Source organism: Notamacropus eugenii, chromosome 1 (assembly GCF_028372415.1).
Source record: "Notamacropus eugenii isolate mMacEug1 chromosome 1, mMacEug1.pri_v2, whole genome shotgun sequence".
In the NCBI taxonomy this organism is placed as follows: Eukaryota; Metazoa; Chordata; class Mammalia; order Diprotodontia; family Macropodidae; genus Notamacropus; species Notamacropus eugenii.
The window spans coordinates 151,115,875-151,126,804 of NC_092872.1; the positions used below are offsets into that span (position 1 = coordinate 151,115,875).

General features: G+C 35.9%; 1 protein-coding gene across 1 annotated transcript in view; it reads left to right on the top strand.

Annotated features, from left to right (window-relative positions):
* The window catches only part of APBA2 (amyloid beta precursor protein binding family A member 2), a 364,180-nt gene that overhangs the window by 47,955 nt on the left and 305,295 nt on the right, over positions 1-10,930 (top strand). The gene's annotated exons all lie outside the window — the stretch shown is intronic.

Sequence of the window (10,930 nt, forward strand, 5' to 3'; positions counted from 1 at the left end):
TTTTCCTCTTCTTTTTCATCGTTGGAGCTTTCCCTTTGAAATTACCTCCAATTTAACCTGAACATATCTTGTATGGCCATAATTCTTTGCCTCTTGTCTACCCCCATTGGAACACAAGCTGCTTAAGGGCAGGGAACGTGGAGTTTTGGGTTTTTTGCCTTTCTTTGCATCCCCCTGGCACGTTGTAAATGCTTAATATTTGCTGACACCAGTTTATATATTTTCCCATGGTTCTTTGAATAACATATTCGTTGTTTCTTTTGTTATACTAATATTATATAATATATGCATATATGTTACTATTTGTTAAAAGATTCCAAAAGTGATGGACACTTAATTTGTTTCCAGTTTTTACTACCTTTGCTGTGAATAGTTTTATATACATGGGATCTTTCTTTCCATCTATATTCTCCTTGAAATATATGCCCAGATATTCTTGCATAATTCCAAATGTTTTCCAGAATGATTGGATTCATTTACTGTTTTACTAATAGTTTACCAGTGTGCCTACCCCCTCCAACATTGACTAATTTTCTTTTATTTTTTTTGTCAATTTAATGAATATGGGGTAAAAGAAGTGTTGTTTTAATTTTAATTTTTTAAAAAATAATTGGAAGAATCATTCATTAGGGATTTAATAGTTTGCAGTTCTTTTTAAAATTCTTTGTATCCTTCAGCCACTTTTAAATTTCGTTTTGATTCTTAGTCGTGTATTTGTTAATATTTTGAATATTAGATGTACATGTCCTTTTAAATTTGATGATGGTCAATGCATTCCCTGTGTATTCATATAAATTTTCCTTTAGATAACTTAACATTTTCCTCCTTAGAGGAATATTTTCTCTTTGTGTGTTCAGATCACACCTATTCTTTCTCTGAAATGTCTGAACTCAGAATATGCCTGAATTTCCTCCAGTGTATCATAAATTCTAAGATAGAGAAATCCCTTCCTCCAAAGTGTTTTCTATCATTTCCACTCGAACAAACAGTTCTTGTTGGTGAAAATCAGTTCCAGAGTAGCAGTTCTATGCCTTAATTAACAAAGAAATGATTAATTTGGGCTTGTAATGGGGAGTTTAGGAGGTGAGGTTTTTTTTTAGTCATCCTTCAAATGAGAGCATATAGGCAGCTGCTTTCTTTGCTAAAATTGAAGTCCTACTGAAGGAACCCATATTTTATCTGCTTTGTTGAGCCTATGAAGCCTCAGTGTAGATTCTCCTTTTGTGAAATTGTATGGTATGATATATCAAGGAGGGGCATCCCTAAGAAAATCATTTGAGTTCTGCTGGACATCCAGCTCTTCTCCATCTGTGGAACTGAATCAGAGATAAGGCCAAGGTCTCTTAAGTCCTGCCTTTTTGAGAGAGTACACTAAACAGTAACCTACTGTTTTTCCTTCTCTCCCCTGAGCAAAGAAGATAGTCAGTTGGATATCTGTCTGCATTTTGGACCAGCACAGACTATGCAGGCAGCACTGTACCCTTTCGGCTTGCCTGATTCATCACTGCAAATCAAATCTGATGTAGATTTCTCAGTCCTGCCTAACAGAGATAAGACACTGGAGCTCACTGCAGCCATTCACAGGATTATAGGAGCTTAATTTAATGCACTTTCCCCCCAGTCTCATTTGCAATTCTAGTACTAAAGATATTCGTTTTTTTCTTTTTTTTAAAAAAAAGTCTTTGAAATGAAATACATCTTTTTCAAGATACCCATAAATGTTTCAATGTTTTTATGATGCATTTTTATATTTGCTAGATCCTCAGTTTTCCTGAGTCCATCTGTAAATGACTTTCTAATTCTGATTGCAAATGGAACTGTTCCATTGAAGATTACAGATTTGTGTTAGTTTTAGTGGCAAAAGAACAGAAATAGATACTTCCTCTTGTTAATACAGTTCCAAGGAGAAATAATGAAACTGGATATCTGAGGCTAGCTGCTTAAGTCTATATTCACTAAAGTAATTTGGATTGGAGGAAAGTTGGGACTTTTTTTGGGGAAGAGATTTTAAGAAGCTTTTTTCCTTAGTAACCCTAAAAAGCTCAGAAATAACATTATCTGTCTCTTCATTTTTAATTAGAACTGATATGATAGAATTTTTGCAGTTTCATTTCAGTTTTCTAATAATAATGTGTCCAGTTTATTTTGCACAATGTTTGATATTACTACACTTATTTATACTCTGCTAATATTACTATGCTAATTTAATTTAAACTATGCTAATATTACTACTTCTACTCTGCTCCTATTTTAGTGTATTGGTAAATTTTTCTATTATTTAAAATTTCAATTATTATACATTTTGTAACATATTAACGTGCTTTCTCACAATGGCAGGACTTACATTAAGCTATGCTCAATATAAATGGGTCTTCCAAGAAAGTGCCTGAGCTTGAGCTTTCAGTGCATTGGAATATAATGTATATGAAGAAGCATGGGTTATTCAGTTCTAAATTTTAAAATGTCATCTCAGAGCTTTGAATTCCCAGTATCTCTGATAGGACTTCTTGAGTTTCAGCCTTTGGCCAGTGAAGAACCTTTGATTCTCAAATCAGGTAAATCCATAATAAAATCTAAGATGAAAATCTTTGTATAATAGATTCCAATGCATGGCTGATGTCACATTGATTTCAAGTAATATTTGTTATAACCAAATCCCAGTATACTCAAGAAAAGATTCTGAATTGTCCCTTGGAATTTATTGAAGTACAGTTTGACTACGAAGGTGTTGCTATCCACTTTCTCTGTATGTGTACTAGGAGGCATTAGAGTTCTGAACCTGAATGAATTTAAATTAGAATGTTGGTTGTTCTATCTTGATACCAGGGTTTTAAATAATGAAATTCTGATTGGGCACAGGAAACTCAGGACCATAAGTTGGAAGTGAACTAGGGGAAGTCCTAAGTCAAAGGATAGCCATTCTCCCACCCAGTCATGCCTGAATGTCATATCTCATCTCACTGGGAAAGGTCGTTAGGTATATCAGTGGCAGGAAAACAGTGTCACCATTATACCTTGGAGATGTGAATACATCAAGGTGTGAGAAATCTTGATTTTTTTTATCTGTAAAATGAGGAAGGTGGACGAGATGACTTCTCAGGTCTCTTCCAACTCTAAATCCTTAAATACAATTAATCTGCCAATGCTATTTGCCTCCTCTACTTTGCCCTGAACAGTCTAGATTGTTCATTATCTCATGTATTTCCCAATACCCACAGTACTGTTTATGCTACTGGGCTAACAGATGCAATGAAGGGCAGTGGGCATAAAAGGTAAGGTAGGAGTTATGGTCTAGTCTAGCAGATTACTGTAGAATACTTTAGTGTCTCAGGTAAAAATTTGATTTCAGACTATTACATAAGTGAACTCTCTAGAGTTAAAATAGAAAGGAGAATACTAGAAATTTCTTAGATGCTTTTTTAAAACTCCGTATTAGATTTCTCAGACATTTTCTTAAGCAGTAATGAATCTTTACCATATTTTGTACATGGTAATATTTTGATTGTTAATATTTTGTATATTTAAAAATATAATCTTGTAAGCTTCATACCATCTCTCTCCCTTTAAATAAGGACTGATTGTGATAGGCTTTTATTTCCTAGGTACAGGGCAGTCAACTTCAGCCATTGAATCAAAGGGAATAACCAGGCTTATTAGTGGTATCTTAAATGTCTTCGTAAACTGTGTTACCACATCCTTTACACAATAGAAGGAAGCTTTAAAGAGTGTCTCAAGTGTTATATTAATTTAGAAGTCTACTTAGAGCCCAGTGAAATTTGTCAGGTTTGTCATTTAGGTCTTATCTAATGAAAAAAAGAGGACCCTGTTAGCCAGGAAGTTTTTCCCTTTATCTGATGCAGGTCAGTGGAGCTGGACTGACCATATGGTCTTATTTAGGCAGATCTTTGAATAACTTCTATAGCTAGTCTAGTGATGTTGTCTTCAAAGTTAATATAATTGTTTTGATTGAGCCAACACCCCAAAACAGAGTCACCATTAGAATTCTAGTGTTTCTTGGATTTATCTCATGACAAAGTAGTTCTTTGATTACTTTGACTTCCTGACCCTATCCAATCAATCATTCAGTTCAATTCAATAAACATTTATTAAGAGCCTACTCTGTGCTAGGTACTACACTAAGTACTGGGAAATCGAAAGACAAATGAAAAATTCTTAAGGTAGCTAGATGGCATTGTGGATTAAGTGGTGGATTTGTAGTCAAGGACAACTGAATTGAAATCCTGCCTTGGACATTTACTAGCTTTGTGATCTGAGACAAGTCACTTGTCCTTCCTTATCTCAGTTTCTGTATCTGTGAAGTATGTGTATGTGTGTGTGTGTGCGGATGGATTAGATGGTCTGTAAGGTCTCTTATAGCTCTGAATCTGTGATCCTATGAGTTTGTTTTGTATTGGGGAGACCATATGTATATTTATGTACAAAATTAACAAGCATAATTGAGGAGTAGAGGGAATGTCAGCCGCAAGAATCAAGAAAGTTGTATGTAGAAGATCGTTCTTGACCTGGGTTTTCTAAAAGTAAAATTCTAAAAGTAAGAATTCTAAAGAAGAAAGGAGGAGAAAGAAGGCATTCCAGATGGAGGGCAGAGGGGTAGTCATCTTGTACAAGGACAGAGATGGGATGTATGTTCATGTCAGCACTGGTGCTGTGTACTGAATATCTCTGAATCCAGCACACGTTCCATGACCTTTATGACCTTGAGTTTCTTCATTTGTAAATCAAGGAAGTTTTTTAAAAATTGGTGATTCGATCTATGCAGTAATTGAATTATGCCAATAGACAATCACAGTTCCCTCCTGTCCAGATTTGTCTCTAAGCCATTGCCAAAGTGGCTAGTTTTCTGCATCAAGTTCTGCTGCTGTGAGCTTGTGAGGGGTGCCTGGCTTCCTCCATGATGTGCCTCTAGTGAGAATAAGCAGGTCCAGGGCACACCCAAACCGAAGATTCTTTGGCATTCCCTCTTTGATGATTAGACTGTACCTCTTTGGTATGCAGTTGTCTTCAAGTTGTCTCCCACATTAGAGTGTGACCTCCTTAAAGGCAGAGATTGTGTGTTACCTTTTTTAATTTTCCCAGAACTTAGCCACACAATGGGTGCTTAATAAATGTTTGTTTATTGACTGGTGTTCTTCCATCACTTCCCAATGTATCAAGAGTTTCTTTCCATTTAGGACACATTTTGGGGACTATGGCTATTCCCTTTTACATCTCTCTGATGTTCTTTCTCTATAGTAGGTCTTTAGCTACACATACACACACACACACTCACGCACATATACACACATACACATGTTCATCTTGTTAGGGTACAGTGGATAGAATGCTAGACCTGGAGTCAGGAAGACTTGAGTTCAAATTTGGCCTCAGACACTTCTTAGATGTATGACCCTGGGCAATTTACTTACACCTCTGTTTGCCTCAGTTTCCTCATCTGCAAAATGGGGATAATAAGAGCACCTACCTCCCAGGGTTATTGTTAGGGTCAAATAAGTTAATAATTATAAAGCGCTTAGAACAGTTCCTGGCATGTATTAAATGCCATATAAATGTTAACTATTAAGTAGCTATCCAGCTATTATTTAATTTTGATTCTAACACAGCACTGCTTATCACATTGTAGGCCAGATCCATGGCAGTTTTGGACACAGCAGGAAGAAATATATAGGTGCAGAGTCTTAGCATTTAGTTCATCTTGGTTGGACTTGTCTGGTGTTTTATAGGCTGCTATCCTGAATCTTTACTGTTTTCTTCTTTGCTTTAATACCTCCTCTCCCCTCCATGACTCCCTCAAAAAAGAAAAAAAAAACCTTAGTTCAAACTAGAACCTTTTTGCGGTTTCCCTCAGAACTGAGGAGATAAATATAAATGTCATTTTTGTTCCTGGAGTGCGAGGTATTTTATGTTACTTACTTTTGTCAGCATTCCTCAGAATTAAAATTTGACAGTTTTAGATTTCAGTTATTCTTTTTTGTATTCTTAAAATTAAGCCTTGATGTGAACTAGTCAACAAGCATTTATTAAGTGCCTACTGTGTGCCAGGCACTGGAATTCGTAGTGTAAGGGGGAGACAACATGCAAATAGCTATGAACAGACAAGATCTATATTTATATCTAATTAGAGATGTCAGCTGGAAGGTGCTAAGATTAAGAAGTACAGTTATCCCTTCCCCATCATTCTTTTGATATATCGTGGGTCGGCATGAAAAATTAAATGGGAATTTTGGGGAGTTTTCCAGAAGCTGCAGGTAACAAGAAAAACTTTAGAAAGTCAGAAATGCATTGTGTATATATATATATATATATGTGTGTGTGTGTGTGTGTGTGTGTGTGTGTGTGTATATGTACATATATATATATATACATATAAAATAAAGCTTAATATCAACATTTTTTATCTTTTGATAACATAATAATTCAGACTTCTTCTCTGGTACAAAGGAATAGTGAAAAAATTTTCCAGATTGTGGAGGTGCTGGGTCCTTAACCCCTGAGATATAGAAGGGATAATTATAATGGGAATGGTTTCTTATACAAGTTAGGACTGTAACTGAGATTTGGAGGAGGTCTAGGAAGCAGAAATGAGGAAGTTTGAAAGAACTCCAGGCATTGGAGACAGTCAGCAAAAATTCCATGAGTTAAGAGATGGAGTGTCAGGTTGGAGGAAATACTCCCTGCAAACATGAAGTTCTTGATTAATTAACCTATGCTTTTCATTGCCTTTGATCCTATCACTGCTGGAAGGCAGAGTGGTTCATGGATGCCCCTCATGTACCACCTTCTGATAGTAGAGTTGAGACTACCAAGAGGCAGATCTGTGACATGGGATATTCTATCATAAGTGAAGACCATTGAGTTTAGGGAGGATCATTTATGTCCTTTGCTAAGACTCTACAACTGTGACCAATGAAATTAACTTCTTCTCTCCTCTAGTTTTCATTTTCCATTCTCATTCTGCATTTTTTTCATCTGGTTTTTGTGGCATCCTTCCTAGCTTTTGAAGCCCTTTCCTTCCTTCAAAGCCCACTTTAGTTATTGTCTCATCCATGAATCCTTTCTTGAAGCAGCTAAGTGGTACACTGGAGAGACCACTGGGATTTGGAGTCAGGAAGGTCTGAGTTCAAATCTTACTTCAGTTATTTACCAGCAGTATGACCCCGGAACAAGTCACTTAACATCTTTTCACTTCAATTTCTCTTGTAAAATGAAGAGATAGATTCAATGGCCTCTAAGGTATCCATGACCTTGTGATGTCCTTTCTTTTTAGCAAGTGTTAACCTTCTGGTATTTCTTATAGCAAGTCATCTGACTCTTAATTTATTTCACAGTCCTATGTATTTGTCCTTGCCTCTTTCAGCTTGCATATTCCTTGAGAGCAGGCTAAGCTACGTATTTGTCTTTGTATCCCAGGCCCTTTGTAAGTACTTACTAAATGTCACATGAATAAATTAAAACAAAATCATTTTTGTTTTGATCAATAAAAAGATGACTCCCACAAGGCTTGTTCCTCTTACAGAGAAATGAAAAAAGGTATTGTAACTCACAAAGGTAATGTCAATGTTAAGTCCATCCTAATAACTCGTATTACAAGTATATTATTAGAGAGTGGCAGAGTGGGAAGATGTCTGGTTTGGGAGCCAGCAGACCTGAGCTTGTATCCCAGTTTTGTCTTTTCATAGCTTTGTGACCTTGAGTAAGTCTTTTTCCTCTCTTGATTTTAGTTTACAAATCTATAAAACGACAGAGTTTTATGTAGATGATCTCTGATATTCTTTTTTAGCCTTTGACCTGTCCTGTGCCAAACCTGAGATGCAGAGTAACTTGGTTGTTTTATGATATACCTAGGGGTATATCATTTGGATGCAACTTTATTTGACCTTTTCATGTATTGGTCACCAAAGGAGTAAGGTGGTATGTCTTCCTAGCTCTACTCAGTTCTGGTAGAAGAAATCTATGTAATATTAAGTACTATCTAAGATAAATGTACATGCAGGTACAGCCTTACTTCTTCCTTTTTACTATATTCCATTTAGCCTCAATGGAGATCCATTTCTTCTTACTGTAGCTTTAGATAAAATTTCTTCAAAAGTAGAGTTTCTGGAAAATTAGCTCATCCACCTTGTTTATGTGATATATTTCAAGACTTTCTTTAAATGTCCTTAAGCTTAAACTTCACTGAAAATGTTATTTGTCTTTAAAAAAATTAAAGCATTATTTTCTCTCCCATCTCCTTGACCCTATTGAAAAATAAAACGAAATATGAATGAGTGCATAATTGTGTAAAACATATTCCTTTGTTGGAAATGTCCAAAGTTGCATGTGTCATTATGTATCCTGAGTCTCTCACTTTTCTGTCAGGACGTGAGTAACATGCTTCATCCATGGTTCTCTAGAATTCGGGTTTGGTTATTGCATTGATCAGAGTTTTGATGTCATTCAAAGGTGTTTGTCTTTTCAATATTGTAATTATGTAAATCTCTCCTGGTTCCATTCACTTCACTCCATGTCAGTTCATACAAGTCTCCTCAGGTTTCTCTGATGTGGGCTCTTTCATAATTTCTTATGACACAATCATAGTCAATTACGCTCATGTACTTTTTGAGGGAAGGTAGTTTTCAGACATTATTTTGATGAGTTATATTGTGATGGTAAGAAGCAGAACTGCTTTTTATTTGCGCCAGACTTTTTGGGGGAACTTAATGGAAGTCAAGGGTAAATATCATTAGTCTTTAATAGCCCTAAATCTTTCTTGGAATTTGCATGAGAATGATCTTCTATCTGTAATCACACTAGTTGCAGCACAAATGTGCAATTCAAGTCATTTGTGAAATTCAAGAAGCTTAATGTTTTTATTAATATTTTTATATTGGAGCTACAATTTTTCTTATATATACTTATTCCTTGGGCCATATCCCACAAATTTTAGTATGTTGTTTAATTGCTGTCATTTTGTTTTTTGATGGAATCATCTATTGTTCTGATTTATTTTTTGATTCACTATTTCTCTAGGATTAGGTTATCCATACCCATTGCCTTCATTTGCTCTCTAAATTACTACTACAGTGGTAGAGGAGGTGAAGGGTACAGATTCTCATACATGAAGAAAGACAACTTAAAAAAAATCTATGAAAAGTTCCTTTTTTCAATTAATAAATATTTATTAAGAACCTACTGTATGTCCTCTGACAGTCTTCTAGGTGCTTTTGTGGTACAGAAGAAATATGGTATGTTCTTTTGGTCTCAAAATAGCTTATAGAGTAGAGTTTTGAAAGAAATATCCTTTTTATCCCTGAATATATGGCATTCAGAGTAATGTAGTAGTTCATCTAAGTCGTTCATTTTCATTTAAATTCTATAGAGTGACAATGAAATATGGATGCTGCAGCTTTGAATCTTTTAGTATTAACATAAAATAGTCTTTAAAACATGGTACTTGAATGAATGTGACAGATGTTTCTGGTTAAGGGAGAGAAGTTATTGACCAAATTTTCAACTAAAGTTTTGATGCACCATTATATTGCTGGAGCTGTCATGATTTGGTATTAATACTTTTGAGTGTTTCTCATACATTTACATATAACCTAAGAAATTTTGTTCAGGTAGTTTTTTCCATTGATTTCATGTTCTGAATATGAATAGCTTTGAACCTAGGGGAACTGGCTTTGCACTTGAGTCCTGAATAACATTGTTTTAAACACTTTGACATTTCTTCTGATTTTCACCAATATCTTGTCCTGCTTTGATTATAGCTCTGACATCATCTCCCCTACTCTTTTTAATGTCTTTTATATACCTTCCCTTCTCTCCATGAAGACAGCTGCCACCCCGGTCCAGGGCCCTTCTTGCTGAGGGGATTTCAGCAGCCTTCTGGTTGGTCTCCTGGTCTTGTGTGTCTCCTCACTCTAACCTAGATAGATTTGGCATTCAGGTGCCAAAATGATTTTCCTGTCAACTCCCTTTTCAATAAAGTCCAGTGGCTCCTCATTACCTCCAGAGTCAAATGTATAGTCCTTTTAAAATACATCACAACCTTACCTCTTCCTACCTTTCCAGTCTTCTTCCTCTTTACTCCCACATTTTCTGTGATCCACTGACACTGGTTTCCCGGCTGATCTTTCAATATGGCCTTCCATTTATTGGTTCCATTTCTTTTCATTGGCTGTCCTTCAGATCTGGAATGCTAATTTGAGCTGACTTCAGCACACCTATGGATATTCAGGGCTCATCATATCTTAGATCAGATGGGAGTCATCAACTCTATCCCTTCTTATGATATGGAGGATCACCAGACCTTATCATCTGCCCTATCAGTTTCCTAAGATTCTGCAGATCTTACCACTCTAAGGTCTCTAAGCCCTCTGGTCCCACCTCCCAACTGTTATTTGATCTACTGATGCAACTTAAAGACCCCTGGACTTTCCTATCATCCCCAGTCCTCCTATCCTTAGGATTTTCTGCCATACTAGGAGACTGATAAAGTTGACTTTAATTAAATAAAATAGCTTTTTCCTCCACTTTAGGTCCCATGTATATCCTGTCAAATACAAACTGACTTCATACCATGTTTGCTACTAATTGCCTTTCTATCTGCTCTGCAGCTGAACTTCTATGTATTTTCTACTCCTATTAATGCATGAGCTCCTTGAAGGCAGGGACTGACTTTTTAAAAAAAAATCTGTATCCCTTGTACTTAGCACAGTGCTTGATGCATAGTGAATGCTTAATAAAAACATTTGCCATTACTCATTCCACACACAGATATTTGTGCACAGACATGCTTTTGCACATATGCATGCTCATGTACAGAGTAGAGAGCAAGCCATACAATGCCATCAAATTCCATTACAGTGACCACAAGGATTCTTCAGATTTTTAAATTCAAATTTAGAAATTTCATCTCTTAATCTATTTA